Raw genomic sequence first — 15,838 nt, forward strand, 5'->3', positions numbered from 1 at the left:
CATATAAGGTAACTCCACCCACCCACACCTACCCCTTCTAGCCTTTCTTTTTTGAATGAGTCTAAAAGGTTTCCTTTTAGCAAGTTGTTTCAAGACAGATCTGACACATAACTATTACCATGCTCCATTTTCTAAGGGATTTACAAATAATTTGGAATTTGAAATATATCTGTTTATATTTAGTTTCTTAAATTTGCTTTTGACCTTTCAAGGGTTTTTTTTTAAAAAACCTTCTCCTTCTTACTGTTCTTAATACAAGGGACACAAAGAAAAGCCAGCAGAGAAGGTGATGATTGACAACTTTCTATATTAGCTAAGTTGGAAGAGAATGAAATATAGCCTTAGAAGACCACTCCTTAGCTTCATAAAATGATGGTTAATCGATGAATCAGGATTGCTAGTTTGGCAAACAATTGATAGCACCTGGCTCACTGGCCTTGCATGGCTGACTCAATTAAAAAGCTTTTAGTCACGTTACTTTTAAAATAATGAAAACAATCTAGTATTTCAGGAGTAGGAAGAGCAATTTACTTTTAAATGGCAATATGTCTATTGAAAGAATGAATTATTTATGTAGAAAGGGCATAAATTCTTTACAGGGCTCAGCAGCAGTAGCTGCAAGGTAGAGCAGAAAGATTCAGAATAATTCTGAATTATCTGAATTATCCTCTTAAGGACCTACATTTAAACCCCAACACTGTTACTTGATACTTATGTGATATTGGGCAAGTCATTGCCCATCTTTGGGCCTTAATTTTCTCATCATCCACTAAAATAGGTTAGACTAGATAACTTTTAGGAACTCTTCCAGTTTTAAATCTATGATCCTGTGATTACGTAGCCACACTTCAGACTAATGCAAGAGAAACCCTATCTAAATGGCTTAGTATTTGGGTTATTGTTGCTATTGTTTTTGATTTTTGGCTAATTTGGAACTGTCTCCCCTGATACTGCTTACGAAGAAATCTAAGAAAGTTGTATTCATATTTGTGCAACTTGTTATCTGACTTTCTAGTAAATCCCAGAGACTGGCTATATTATGAGACAGTTTCGTAATAAACTTCACTTAGTTACCCTTCAGAATGTTTATTGTTATTTCTATTATATTATAATATTTATTATTATTAATATTACAGATTTAGAATACTTATTTCACAAATATAATACCTTTTTATGTTAATTCAGTTTCTTTGGCACAGCCTTGTAGTTTGGAAATGAACAGCAGATTTAGTTAGTAGAATGTTCTGTTTAAAGATATCTTAAAAAATTTTTTTTTACTGATTTTTTTTTACATTTCTTAAATTTTCTTCTGTTTTTGCTCACCAACTTTATTCTAGCAGGTATCCTTTATAACAAATACTTTTTGGAAAAGAAAGGGAGGAAGAAGAGGAAAAAAAATCAGCAAACCTAAATAATATACCAAAAAAAAAATCTAATTACCTATGTAATTTTCTAGTGTAGACCCACATTCCATCTATACAAAAGGATTGAGGGAAGATATCATTTCATAGCTCTTCTTTAGGGACAAATATGTTCTTTATAATTTTTGCAATATTCATTTTCAATTATTTTGTAGTTATTCTTTCCATTTACATTGTTATAGTCATTGTGTATATAATTTTCTTGCCTTTGCTTACTTCGATTTTTCATCATTTATGTAAGCCTTTCTTTCCATCTCTGTATTCATCATATTTGTCATTTTATGCAGCACATTCACTTATATCTATTTCTCAATCTATGGGCATTTACTTTGTTTCCTTCTTAGCTACCACAAAAAGTATTGCTGCTATAAATATTGGGTTTATGGAATCTTTCTTTTAATCAATGACCTCACTAATATGACCTCCTATTCCAGTTTTAAATTTATGATGCTTTGATTACATGGCCATCCTTCCGATTAATATATGTGGTTTGGTGTTTGGTTGTTATTTTTTATTTTGGCTAATTTGGAACTGTCTTCCCTCATACTGCTGACAAAAATCAAGGAAAGTTACATTCATATTTATGCAACTTCCTATCTAATTTCCTTGTAAATTCCAAGGATTAGCTGTATTGTCTGGCAGTGGAATTTCTAGGTCAATACATGCAGACATTTCAATAACTTTCTTTATTTTCCAGAATAATTGTAATAAGTAATTCTCATCCTTATCAACAAATTATTAGTGTGCCTATCTTTCTATAAACCCTCCAATATTGACTATTCTGTCTTATGTCATTGCTGCCAATTTCTAGGGTATGCAGGAAAAACCTCAGAATTGTTTTGATTTGTCTGTTTGATGTTGTCTTAGAGACATATATTTAAACTGCTACCATGTCAGCATAGATCCTTTTTTTTTTTTTAGATTTTTATTTTTTTCTGATTTTTTTATTAAAGCTTTTTATTTTTTAAAGCATATGCATGGATAAATCTGCAACATTAATCCTTGAAAAACTTTGTGTTCCAATTTCTGCCCTTTTGCCCATTCCTTCCCTTAGAGGATATATATGTCATATATCTATTGTTTCAAAAAAATGAACAATTTTGGGCAGCTAGTTGGTATGGTGGATAGAGCACCAGTCCTGAAGTCAGAAGAACCGGAGTTCAAATCTTGTCTCAGACACTTAACACTTCCTAGCTGTGTGACCCTGGGCAAGTCACTTAACCCCAATTGCTCAGCCAAAAAAAAAAAAAAAAAAAAAAAAAGAACAATTTGGCAGTTGTCATGTGAGATAGTATTTTTGCTATAGATCATATCCATGATCTCTTGCTTGTCCTACTTAGTAGAGAAAAATATCCCAGTTTAAGTTTATACAATCATTATAATTAAGTTCCTTATATATTAATTATATATTAAGTTCCTTTCAACTTCAGATGCTTTCCTTGTACAAGTGAAGAAGGAGAGGTCTAGGGAAGGTCACATAGGAAGACAAGTATTTTTAGACATAGAATTTTAACCCCAGATCCTCTGAGTCTGAAGCCAATGCTTTTCCCACTGTAACATGCCATTTTTCTATCTATTGCATATTTAAAATTTATTTCACTGACTTCATTCCTTTGCCACATATATAATATGAATTGAAATAATACCAGTGACTGCAGATAAGAGCAGGGCCAAATTCCTCATCCTGTTTCTAGCTCAGGTATCACCTCCACAATGAAATCCTCCCTTCTATTGCTCCCTGTTGTTAGTCTTCTTTCTTTCCACAAATTATCCTTTACATTTATTCATGTCATCCCCCCCAAGTAGAATATAAAATCCTTCAGCACTTAGCACTTAGCACAGCCCCTTTTATATTGTAAACTCTTAATTAGTGTTTTGGAATAGAATCATTCCAGCTGAAGCTGGCCTAAGTCAGGAAGACCTAGACTTCAAGTTCCCTTTATACTTTATGGTTGTGCAAATTACTTAACCTCTTAGTGCCCCAAATCAATCAATTGTCATTTATTAAACTCTACATGCTTAATAAAGCATTACTATATGCTAGACATTGTGTTAAGGGTTGGGAATACCAAAGGAGGCAAAGAACAATTCCTGCCCTCAAGGAATTTACAATCCAAAGGGGGAGACAACATGCAAATAAATATATACAAACCAAGCTATAGACAGGATAAATAGGAAATAATTAACACAGGCAGGTGGCTCAGTGGATAGCCACAAAGTCAGGAAGATCTGAGTTCAGCCGTGGCTTCAGACACTTACTAGCTCTGTGATCCTAAGCAAGTTTGCATTAAGCCACTGAAGAAGGAAATGACAAACCACTCCAATACCTTTGCCAAGAAAATCTTATGGAAAGTATGATCTGTGAGATTACAAAGAATGGAACAGACCTAAACAACAACAAGTAAAAGAGAGAAGATCCTAGAATTAAGAGGAATTAGGTGGGATTTTAGTTGGGACTTAAAGGAAACCAGAAAGGTCAGGAGCCTGAGTAGAGGGCTAGCATTTCTGGTATGGGATATAAACAGCCAGAGAAAGTGCCCGGAGTAGAGGATTGGGGTGTCTTGTTCATGGAACAAGCAGGGGTGTCACTGAATTGAAGAGTGCATATTGGAGCGTAAAGTACTGGAAATGTATAAAGGGGGTAGGTTGTGATTTAGGATTTAAATGCCAAATGTATTTGATCCTGGAGGCAATAGGGAATCACTGAAGTTTATTGATTAGAAGGCTGGAATATGATTGAAAGTGTGTTTCAAGAAAAACATTTTAGTAGTTCAATGGAGTGAGGAAAGACTTGAGGCAGGAGAACCCACCTTTCCATTTTAATAGTCTAGGAATGAGATGGGAAGGGCTTGTATAGGGTTTTTGGTGGTGTAAGAGGAGAGAAGGGAACATATTTTGGAGATGTCACAAAAGTGAACCCAATAGACCTTGTTTGGCAACAGCTTCTCTCTCATGGGGGTGAGATATAGTGAGGAACTCAAAGTAATTCCTAGGTTGTGAGCTTGAAGAACTGGGAAGATGGTGTTGCTCCCCATCATAATATGGAAGGTAAGAGAGGAGTCAGGTTTAGGAGAAAAGAAAATAAATTCCGTTTTGGACATATTTAGTTTAAGATGTCTACTGGACATCTAGTTTACAGTGTCTAAAAAGTGGTTGAAGATGTAAGATTAGAGCTAAGTGGGAAGACTGGGGCAGGATAGGTAGATTTGAGAATCCTCTCAGCATAGAGATGGTAATTAAATCCATGAGATCACCCATAGTAGAGTAGAGTACATTGTACATAGTAGAATAAAAGGAGAAGAGAAGAGGTACTAGGACTAGAATTCTGAGAGATACTTATAGTTAGAAACCCAAGCACCTAACACTAAGTTGAATAACAATTGGTGATCTATTTTGACACAGAAAATCTCTTCAGTGGGATTTCTTAATAACAGTAAAACATTTTTAAAAAAATTCAGTGAGTCTTCTGAATTCTTTTGATGTGAAAAACTTAAAGTGACAGTTAATGACCCAAGACATGGGTGGAATGAGTTTCTGCAAGGAGAAAAGACAGTCAGCCAATCAATAAGCATCTATTAAATACCTACTGTGTTCTAGGCACAGTGCTAAGTGCTGGGACACAAAATACCCCTCCTCTTCCTTCACACACATACAACAAGAAAGGAGCTCACAGTCTTATGGGAGAGACAATTTTCTTTTTTTTTTTTTTTTTTTTTTATTTAATAGCCTTTAATTTACAGGATATATACATGGGTAACTTTACAGCATTAACAATTGCCAAACCTCTTGTTCCAATTTTTCACCTCTTACCCCCCCCACCCCCTCCCCTAAATGGCAGGATGACCAGTAGATGTTAAATATATTAAAATATAACTTAGATACACAATAAGTATACATGACCAAAACATTATTTTGCTGTACAAAAAGAATCAGACTCTGAATTATTGTACAATTAGCTTGTGAAGGAAATCAAAGATGCAGGTGTGCATAAATATAGGGATTGGGAATTCAATGTAATGGTTTTTAGTCATCTCCCAGAGTTCTTTTTCTGGGTATAGCTAGTTCAGTTCATTACTGCTCCATTAGAAATGATTTGGTTGATCTCGTTGCTGAGGATGGCCTGGTCCATCAGAACTGGTCATCATCTAGTATTGTTGTTGAAGTATATAATGATCTCCTGGTCCTGCTCATTTCACTTAGCATCAGTTCGTCTAAGTCTCTCCAGGCCTTTCTGAAATCATCCTGTTGGTCATTTCTTACAGAACAGTAATATTCCATAATTTTCATATACCACAATTTATTCAGCCATTCTCCAACTGATGGACATCCATTCAGTTTCCAGTTTCTTGCCACTACAAAAAGGGCTGCCACAAACATTCGTGCACATACAGGTCCCTTTCCCTTCTTTATAATCTCTTTGGGATATAATCCCAGTAGTAACACTGCTGGATCAAAGGGTATGCACTGTTTGATAACTTTTTGAGCATAGTTCCAAACTACTGGGAGAGACAATTTTCAAACAACTAGATATAAAAAAAGATGTATACTGGAAAATGGGGGTGGTCTCAGAAGGAAGACCCTAAGATTTAGAAGTGGAAGGGGTTTCTTGCAAAAAGTGAGAAGTTAGTTGAAAGGTGAAGGAAGCCAGGGAAGCTAGGAAGCAGAGATGAGGAGGAAATGGAATTCCAGGTATGGGGGACTACCACTGAAGATAGAGATATAGGGTAACAGCTAGTGAGGATGGACTGGAAGGAACAAAGATTTTCTGAGAATGTAAGAAACACAGAAGAGTTTGTAAGCAGTAGGGAATCAGTCAGTAAAGAGGGAACTATTAAATATTAGTGAGAAAGTATGGCCAGTAAAGTATTTTACTGGAATGAGATCACTTGGGCAGATAAAGCATTTTTCCTTAACAAGGGTAAAGAGAAGAGGAAAGGAGAGAGACAATTAGAGAAGAGAAGAGAGGAAATGAGAGGAGAAGAGAGGAAAAAAGAAAAAAAGGAGAACAGGTGAAACTATGTTAGGTAAACATATCCAATGTTCGGGCCAGAATCAGGAGACATTTGTATGATTTCATGAGAGAAGTCTAAACTTGGTAAAGTCAATTATTTGCTGAAGAGATATATACTAGGTACTTAATAAATGTTTATTGACTGAGTAACTGAAAAAGGCTTGTCAGGAAGCTACACTAAGGGATGCTTTAGCTTTAGCTTTGACCACTTAAGTATAGAGGATAGCTTTGTAACTTTTTAGGGAAAAAATAACCTGTCTTATTGGAAGGAAACAAAGAAAAGCCCTGGTAGATAATGTTCCTGTTGAAAGAGGTTAAACTAGGAATTGTTGAAGGAACTGAGGAAGGAGAAGAGAAGAATGAGGGAGGGCAGAATGTAATACTTAAGTGTTTGAAGGGTTGTCATATGGAGAAAAAATTGGACTTTTATCATTTAGCCCCAGAGGGAAGTACCAAGATCAGGAATATAAATTCCAAAGAGAGAAACATATTTAATGTGAGAAAAATCTGAATATTCAAGCTTCCCTTAGTGAAGCTGCCTTGAGAGGTGATGGGTTCTCTTTACTTATAGGATAGATGACCATGTATTGGGTATGTCATGGTGGCGATTCCTTTCAAGTATGAGTTGAATTAGGGGATCACTGACATCCCTGTATTCAAAGTGATTCCATACTTTTTCTTTTCCTTTTCTTTTTTTATTGCTTGAAATGTGATATCCAGATTTTATTTTTGGCTATGACTTTTCACTAGTACAATGATTCTTTTTTGTTTTCTTCCCACTTCATAGTATTTTATTTTTTAATTATATGTAAAGATAGTTTTCAACATTCACTTTTATAAGATTTTGAGTTTCAAATTTTTTCTTCCTCCCTTTGTTTCTACTCCCCATCCCAAGACAGCAAACAATCTGATATAGATTATAGATGTGCAATCATATTAAACAAATTTCCACATTGGTCATGTTGTGAAAGAAGAATCAGAACAAAAAGGGAAAGACCATGAGAAAGAAAAAATAAAGGTGAAAATGGTACATTTCAATCTGCATTCAGACTCCATAGTTCTTTCTCTGGATATAAATAGCATTTTCTACTGTGAATTTTTTAGTTTTGTCTTGGATCATGGCTTTCCTGAGTAGAGTTAAATTTATCATAGTTGATCATCCCATGATGTTGCTGTGTATAATATTCTCCTGGATCTGCTCACTTTATTCAGCAGCAGTTCATGTAAGTCTTTCTGGGCTTTTCTGAAATTAGCCTGCTCATCCTTTCTTACAGCACAATATTATTCTACTACAATCTTATACAACAACTTGTTCAACCATTCCCCAACTGATGGGTGTCCCCTCAATTTCCAAGTCTTTGCCACCACAAAAAGAATTGCTATTAAAGGGTGATTATATTCTAATAGAGAGAGGTAACTCATGTAGATGAGGGGTGGTAAGGGAACTGTTTTTAAGCTTGGAAATCTAAAGGATGGTGAATTGATCCACTGGGTAACTTAATGTCATTCCCCTTCCAGAAGTAATGGTAGAATCCATATGCAGGAAGTTCATTGGATTAGATTTAAAGGTAGGAGGGAGTATGGGGCCATCAAATCCCACTCTCTTATTTTACAGGTGAGGAAATCCAGACCCAAGACCAAGAAGTGATTTGCTCATAGTCACACAGGTCAAAGGACTCTGGAGCATAGAATCATTGACTTAGAGGTAGAAAGTGCTTTAGGGATCATCTTGTCCACTTTTCTCATTTTACAGAAGAGGAAACTAAGACCCAGAAATATAGGTCATGTAGGAAATATCAGAGTCATAATGTCACCCCAGGACCCCGGTACTCTTCCTAAGATACCATGATGATTTTTATAGCCTAAAGTCACACACAATTTGTGATAATAGAGTTGTGATTTGAACCTGATTCCAAAGGCCAATATTCAATGTCTCAAAGAAATCTAAACATTTTTTCCTTAAATTTTATCCTCTCAGCAGATCTGTACGTAAATACAGGCAAAGACTTGTATTCTCTAAAAAATACCACATCAAAAATATGTAGTATGAAAATATGGGTTATATGCTTAGTACACATGTGTTATGTATGAAATGCAATATCATTTTAAACACGATTTAGGGGCCTTGCAGAGAGACAACGGCTGCCTGTCTGAGCTGTACCAGGCTGCCTGGCCTTTTATTTGGTTTTTAGTTCAGTTTATGAATCCAGTCCCAAGGTAAATAGAAACATGACCCTCCATTAACTTGTCTTGGGCTGACTACAATAAAACTTCCCCCTAATGGAACTGGGGGAAAATTGACTACTCCTGAAAGATATTTGCACATTGTTGGAGTTTCTTGACCTTAAGATATCATTTTGGAGGCATTTGAAGAGGCAAAGAAAGAAAATGCCCTCTAAGGAGACCTTGTGACAAGAGTAGATGGGAAAATAATTACACTGCATACCAAGCCTTACCTTTGCACAGGATCTCTCCATGACAAATGCTAAGGCAAACATGCTATAAACGCCATAATATTCATTCACCTCGCCTCTGATAAGAAAGGTTTATGCTTTTTTAAGAAAAAAAAAAATATATATATATATATGTACAGAGAGATCTTGAATGTCTTTGTTTGGAAGAGTTTGTATTAGTTGCATGTCCATTCATCACAATGTCTGTGCATTGTATCATTTTTATTTAGTTATTCAAGGTGTAGCATTTATTGCGTTTTGAACGAAAAGCCACAGGTACGACCTGTTTCTGTAAATCATTTATTTTCATGGATCTGTTCCTTTAATTGGCTTGATATTTGTTTAAGAGAGTCCTCTTTCATTCCCCCCCCCCCCCTTACCTTCCTCTGAGAGGAGTTTTTTTTCCTCCTTCCTTTCTTTTTCTTTTTTAATAAATTTGAATTAATCACAAATACACTGGTTCCTTTCCAGGTCAATTGTTTCTTAGAGATTTATACATATTTATGCAATTAGGACCCCATTTCATAAAACATTTTTCCAAGGTCCACCTGCAGGATACACTAAAGCCAGCAGGTGACAAAGAAATAGCCTTTGGGTGGAGTGCAAGATGCCAGCTCCTTTTTCATCTCCTCACCAACCTGGCTAACATTCATTTATGGATTTTAATGTGATTTATAAACATGAAATCCCAGATCCTTTTTAGAGAGATAAGTGTCATTTTACCCTTGGTCTCTAAGGGAGAGGAACAATGTATTTAGCAGGAAAGACCTTGAATCTGGAATCAAGAGACCAAAAATGCTAGCACTTACTAGCCATGTAGCCATGGGTAGTTACAATTTTCTGAGCCTCAGTTTCCTCATTGATGCAATAGGAAAAATTTTACCCAGAAGATGTTATAAAAATATGTTTCTATAGATATGAATTATTTTAAAATAGAGCACAAGCCTGAGATCCAAAAGACTGATATATGACATACTCACAAACAAGACACACACACACACACACACACACACACACACACATATATATTTTGTTCTGCCTTGAGTTTTCCATGAGGTAATGTGTATTGAATTATCTCTTTCAATGAATCAGGAAATACTAATGGTGCATCTGGACTGGGCTTTCTTAAGCTGAGGTCAATGGATACCTATGGATAGATTTCAAAAGGTCTTTAAACACAGCTGGGGAAAAATTATATTTTTATTTCAATATGTAATTGTAATTTTCTCTATTTTATTTTATTCATTTAATAACATTCTTCTGAAAAAGGATTTCCAAAAAAAAAAGATTAAGGACTCCTGCTCTAATTAGTCATTGTATAGAACTTTAAAGGAAGTGTTTTTGTAAGAGAAAGATAAGGTATAAGGAGACCAAAAAGAGTGAAGGGATAAAGGAAAACTTTCCAAGAACCTGGGATTTCTCAGCCTGGTGGCTGGACATTCTGATGTCCAGAACTTTGGAACATCTATATATACAACACAAATGGTACAGACTTATTGAATCTTCAGGAGGCATGGGCCCATAGCCCTGGAGATAGACCAGAGGTCTAGAAGGATACAAAAGGCTATGGAACAGTTTAAGAACAATTCTTTTGGGAAAAAAACACTGACCAATCTTTCTGACAACTTTCAGGGCAATGCCCTGGGAGCTATAGATCCTATGTATGAGCTTCTTCCTAATTTATGCCTTTTGTACTGCTATTTAACAAAATGAATATTTATCCACTAAAGGTACATTATGTCTCACTCCTGCCTCTGGGAAGGAGATTATTATTAATGAATAGAAGAGAACAGGAATAGAATTCCCCCTTTTTTTTGCATCATGGAAAATGGAGGATGTACAGGAAACCTGTCTTTTCAGCTGGCTTAATCCTCCCAAAGAGAATGCTTCAATGGCCTCCATTGTTTCTAGTCCCTATTAAAATGGGACAAAAATAGAATGCTTAGACTATGCTATTGAGGCACAGACCAATTGTCCAGATAATCTAAGCAAAACAAACCAAACAAAATGAAACAAACTGCCTTTGAGGAAGAAAAGCAACTTCAGGGCCTGAATTATCTCAGCTGGTTCTCTCTGTTCAGTTTCACAAACTCACTACTTACCTTCCCTTTTCTTTGCAGAGACAGCCTAAGTTATATCAAAGGAAAGTTGTCTTTAGCGTTAAAATTGTCGAGTACTAACAAAAGTTAGTTTTAGCTTCAAAGTGCTTTCCTCTAGTTCGATAAATAAGGGGATTGGACCAATTGATTCCTAAGTCTTTTTTAATAAATAAAAAACCCTAACATTTGGTCCCAGCCCTGTGTTTCTGTCATTGTGAGGAGACTGTCACTATCAAAGCCGACTGACAATTGTTCTGTATCATATCTTAGAGAGATGTGTGAGAAGTTGAGCTCTCTGACTAGGTTCAAACCACTAGTATGGATCACAGGTAAGGCTTTACTCCCAAAGATGGTTTTGCTATTGAAAGAAAGTGACTATAATTTACATCTCTGGTGATTGGAATAGGAAATGGGATGATCCCAGGCCTGAGATTTCATTAGTATATGGGATTCAAGGATGAAAAATTGTACCTCTCAAAGCATATCACCAACTGAGTCTGCTCAAGCCCTCCGATGTTAAGTGGGATCACACAGTCCAGGTGTGTCATAGGTGAGATTTAACTCACGTTTTTCTGACGCCAAAACCAGCTCTCTACCCCCTTTGCCACACACATCTATATTTCAAAAGTATATAGCGGGGTGCCCTAGGATTTGGACTTTTCTTCCCAAATATCAGATTTTAGCTCTGTGAATTCCCATTTCTAGAGGCAGATAGCTAAGGTCTGGGGAGATAATACTCACATGTTTTAAACCTGTTGCTTTATGCTTGGCTAAGTGCCTGTCATGTGTGTTGGTTGCCAACACAACAGCTCGGCTCATTTAGAAAAGCAAGTAAGCTAACTTCCTCTGGAACAGCAGCCAGTAATATTCCACAGTATGCCAGAGAGAAAATGCTAATCTCTGTCTGAGACTACCTCAGGCAGGGGGTTTTCTCATGTTAGCTTCGCAAGTCGGGCCTTGAGATGTCCTCTCAGATAAGCTCTTGCCTATTATCTTTTTTATGTTACCCCTCTTTTTGCCATAACTGGGCTTAATATCTTGGAGTCGTTTTAAATTTTTTCTCCCCCCTCTCCCCCCATCTAATCATTTAGTGAGTCCTTGTGATTATCCCTCTACTGTATTTCTGACATCCACCATATTGCTTCTTTTCCATTCCCAATGTCATCATCTAAGTTCAGGACACTGGAATTTCATGTGTGAGTTAGGATATCCTAACTGGGCTCTCTCTCTATTCTTTATAGTCCTTCAAATGGAAAAATCTTTCTATCCAAAATACTTCAGGTAGTTTTCAGCTTAATCTCCCTGAAGCATTACTTTTGTGATATTACTTTTCAGCTCAACTATCTTTAGTATCATCATAAACATCCAAAAGACTTTCTCTAATTCTTTTAGTCTGGTATTTAAAACCCATCATAAAGGATATATATATATTTTTTACCTTTATCTTCCTCACCTTCCATAAATGAATCTCCTACTCTAGTTAACTAGTTTACAAACCCTGCCCCAAACATATCTTGTTTTTAAGAGACAACTGAGTCAGGAAGACCTGAATTCAAATCTGTTTCCGCAATTTTAAAATAGGAATAATAATAGTACTTATTCCTTAGGGTTGCTGTGAGAATTAATAATATTTTAAAAATACTTATTATAGTTCCTGGCACAGACTAGCTGCTTAATAAATGCTCCTTCCTTCCTTCCTTCCTTCTTTCCTTCCTTCCTTCCTTCCTTTCTCCCTCCCTCCCTCCCTCCTTTTCTTTCTTTCTTTTCTTTCTTTCTTTCTTTCTTTCTTTTTCTTTCTTTCTTTCTTTCTTTCTTTCTTTCTTTCTTTCTTTCTTTCTGCAATTGACCAGATTAGAATATTTGTTTTATTCATATCTAAATTCTCATGAATTTTTCCTGACAACTCTGGTTGGAAAGGATCTCTTTCTTTTCTAATATTTTATAGTACTTATTATTTATTCCTTCTAATTCATTCTTTAATTGATTTATTCCACAGACATTTATTAAGCAACAAGTATATACAAAATACCTTGATAGATGTTAAGAGGAGATAATAGAGTTCAGATATGATGATATCATCCTTGCCCTTATGGAGTTTACAGTCTAGTAAGAGGATAAAAAAAAAAAAAAAAAAAACGAAACAACTAAGATAATTATAAAACATTACATGACAAATGCTTTAGAGAGTTACAAAACAAAATGCTATAGTTAATTTAAGAAGAATGCTGATTACAGATTAGGGAAAATATGGGAAGATTTAATGAAGAAGAAGCATTTGAACTGGGCTTTAAAAGAGCAACAGGGATTCAACAGGGGAAAGAGAAGGGTGTTAGAATTAAGAGTATGGGTACAATAATGAAACAGGAAGGAGCACAGCATGTTGAAGATGGTTGCCTAGTTGGAGTATAAAGTTTGTGGAAAGTAATAACATGAGATAAGACTAAAAAAAGTAAGATGGCCAATATCTCACATTGTATACTAAGATAAGGTCAACATAGATACATGATTTAGATAAAAAGATACCATTAAAAAAATTGAGAGTCCTTGGGGCAGGTAGATAGAGTGCCAGGCCTGGAATCAGGAATATTTATCTTCCTGAGTTCAAAATCTGAAGTCAGACATTTACTAGCTGGATGACCCTGAGAAGTCACTTAACCCTGTTTTCCTTGGTTTCCTTGTCTGTAAAATAAAATGAAATGGCAAATTACTCTGGTATCTTTGCCAAGAAAACCCTAAATGAGGATCACAAGGAATCAGACTACTGATTCAACTACTAAAACAACTGAACAACAACAAAGAGATTTTTTGAACTGGTTATTATGACACGAGGAGATTCTGGTTATCTCAATAATGCAGTGAAGGATATACTGCAGAAATATGTTAGGATACTTGATAGAAGGTTTTTGGATTTATCCAGGTGGATGGTAATAAGGACCTTGTCTTTAATGGTAGCAGGATGTAGGAAATGGTTGTGGGGAAATCAAAAGACCTGGTAATTAACTATTCATGAGAAGTTAAAAAAAAAAAAAGAATCAAAGATAACCCCTATATTATATACTGTGATGTTGGTGTCATAGAAATCAGAGGGAGGAATAGTTTTTTGGGGAAAGAAAACAAGTTCAGCTGGAGAATTTTGTGGAACATGTGTATAGAACTGTCTTGAAGTCACTTGGAAATGTGAATCTTGGACTCACAAAAAAGATAGTTTTGAGATACATATTTATAGAGATTGCCAACTATAGGAGCAAATGAGATTGCCAAAAGAAAGTACAGAGGACCACAGAAAGGGTTAAAAAAGGATGGGGGAATGATTGGGGAATATTCACAGGAAAATCAAAAGGAATTCAAGGAATCAGTAGAAGGAGTAGTTAAAGAGATAGTAGCAGAATCAAGAGAAAGTGGTACCTCTGAACCAAGGGAGGAAAGAATTAGTCTCCAGTAGGGGAGAATGTTCATAAATGTCAAATTTTTCAGAAAGATTAAGAAAGATGGTTCAATGATCTTTGAGAAACTGCTCTTAGTAAATACTTTGGGCTAAAACCAAATTGTGAGGAGAATTGGGGGACAAAGGAATGGAGACATTGGATATAATAGCTTTTTCCAGAAGTTCATTAGTGAAGGCAAGGAGAGAGACTAGACCCATTGGATGGGATAGAATGATTGAGAAGACGTTTTGTAGATTTTGTTGTTATTTTTTTAGGATTGGAAGAGATCTAAGGATATGTATAGCTCAAATTTGGATCATTTTATGCTAATGGTATTGTTATTTTTTTTCAAGTGTCTATGTCTTATGTTCTCAACTATATTGTAGGAGTCAGAGCCTGTTTTATATATATATATATATATATATATATATATATATGCCATTTCCTTTTATTTTACAGACAAGGAAACCAAGGAAAACAGAATTAAGTGACTTCTCAAGGTCACACAGCTAGTATCTATCTATCTATCTATCTATAGGTATATATAGCCTGTTATATATATATATATATATTTTTTATATCGATATAAACATATATATATATATATATATATATGATAGATATAACTTGATGCAAAGGAAAGCATGCTGGCCTCTTCAAGTGTCAGTTCTATCATTTATTATCTGCATGGCCTAGGATGAATCACCTATCTTTGCTGAACCTAAGTTTTCTCATTTATAAAACATGAGGTAAGTAATACTTGTAAAACATGGTTGTTGAGAGGAGACACTATATAAAGTGAGCTGTTATTATTAATACTATTACTAATGATAATTATAAATATTTTCAGGATGATCTGGATTAACTGGATTTCATGGAATGCTCCCTATAGCTTATTTTTATCCTCAGCTGCTTTTGGCTAATTTGTGAAATAGTACTGCTTATAATGTTCCATCATCTACCCCTACAATGTCTTGAAAATGAGGCACTAAGAGATTAAGAGGCTTGTCCAGAGTCATAAAATCAGTGTGAATCAGACACAGAACTCAAGTGTCTTGAGATATTTTTGGTTCCAAAGCTAGTCCTAAATCCACTCTACCATGTGGTCTCTCTTCTGTAGATTGACATTGAGTCACATAGATAAATTCATATGTGAAGAGATCTGAAGATGTTATGATGTAGGGATCAAAGTATAGTGTATTAGACTATAACTATCACTAAAGGCTCTACAATAGATTAGACCCAAATAGTCCATACGAACATTTGGGAGGGGGATATTTCTGGATGTGTATATCTGATGTTTCTGTGATTCTGTTTTGCTCATAGACATTCTTTGGATGACATCTTTTGGATGACATTCACTTCATATGTGAATATGACATTTAGGTTTTAATGGAGAGTGAGGCTTAACATTTACAAACTCAAGTAG

This window comes from Sarcophilus harrisii, chromosome 3 (assembly GCF_902635505.1).
Source record: "Sarcophilus harrisii chromosome 3, mSarHar1.11, whole genome shotgun sequence".
NCBI lineage: Eukaryota > Metazoa > Chordata > Mammalia > Dasyuromorphia > Dasyuridae > Sarcophilus > Sarcophilus harrisii.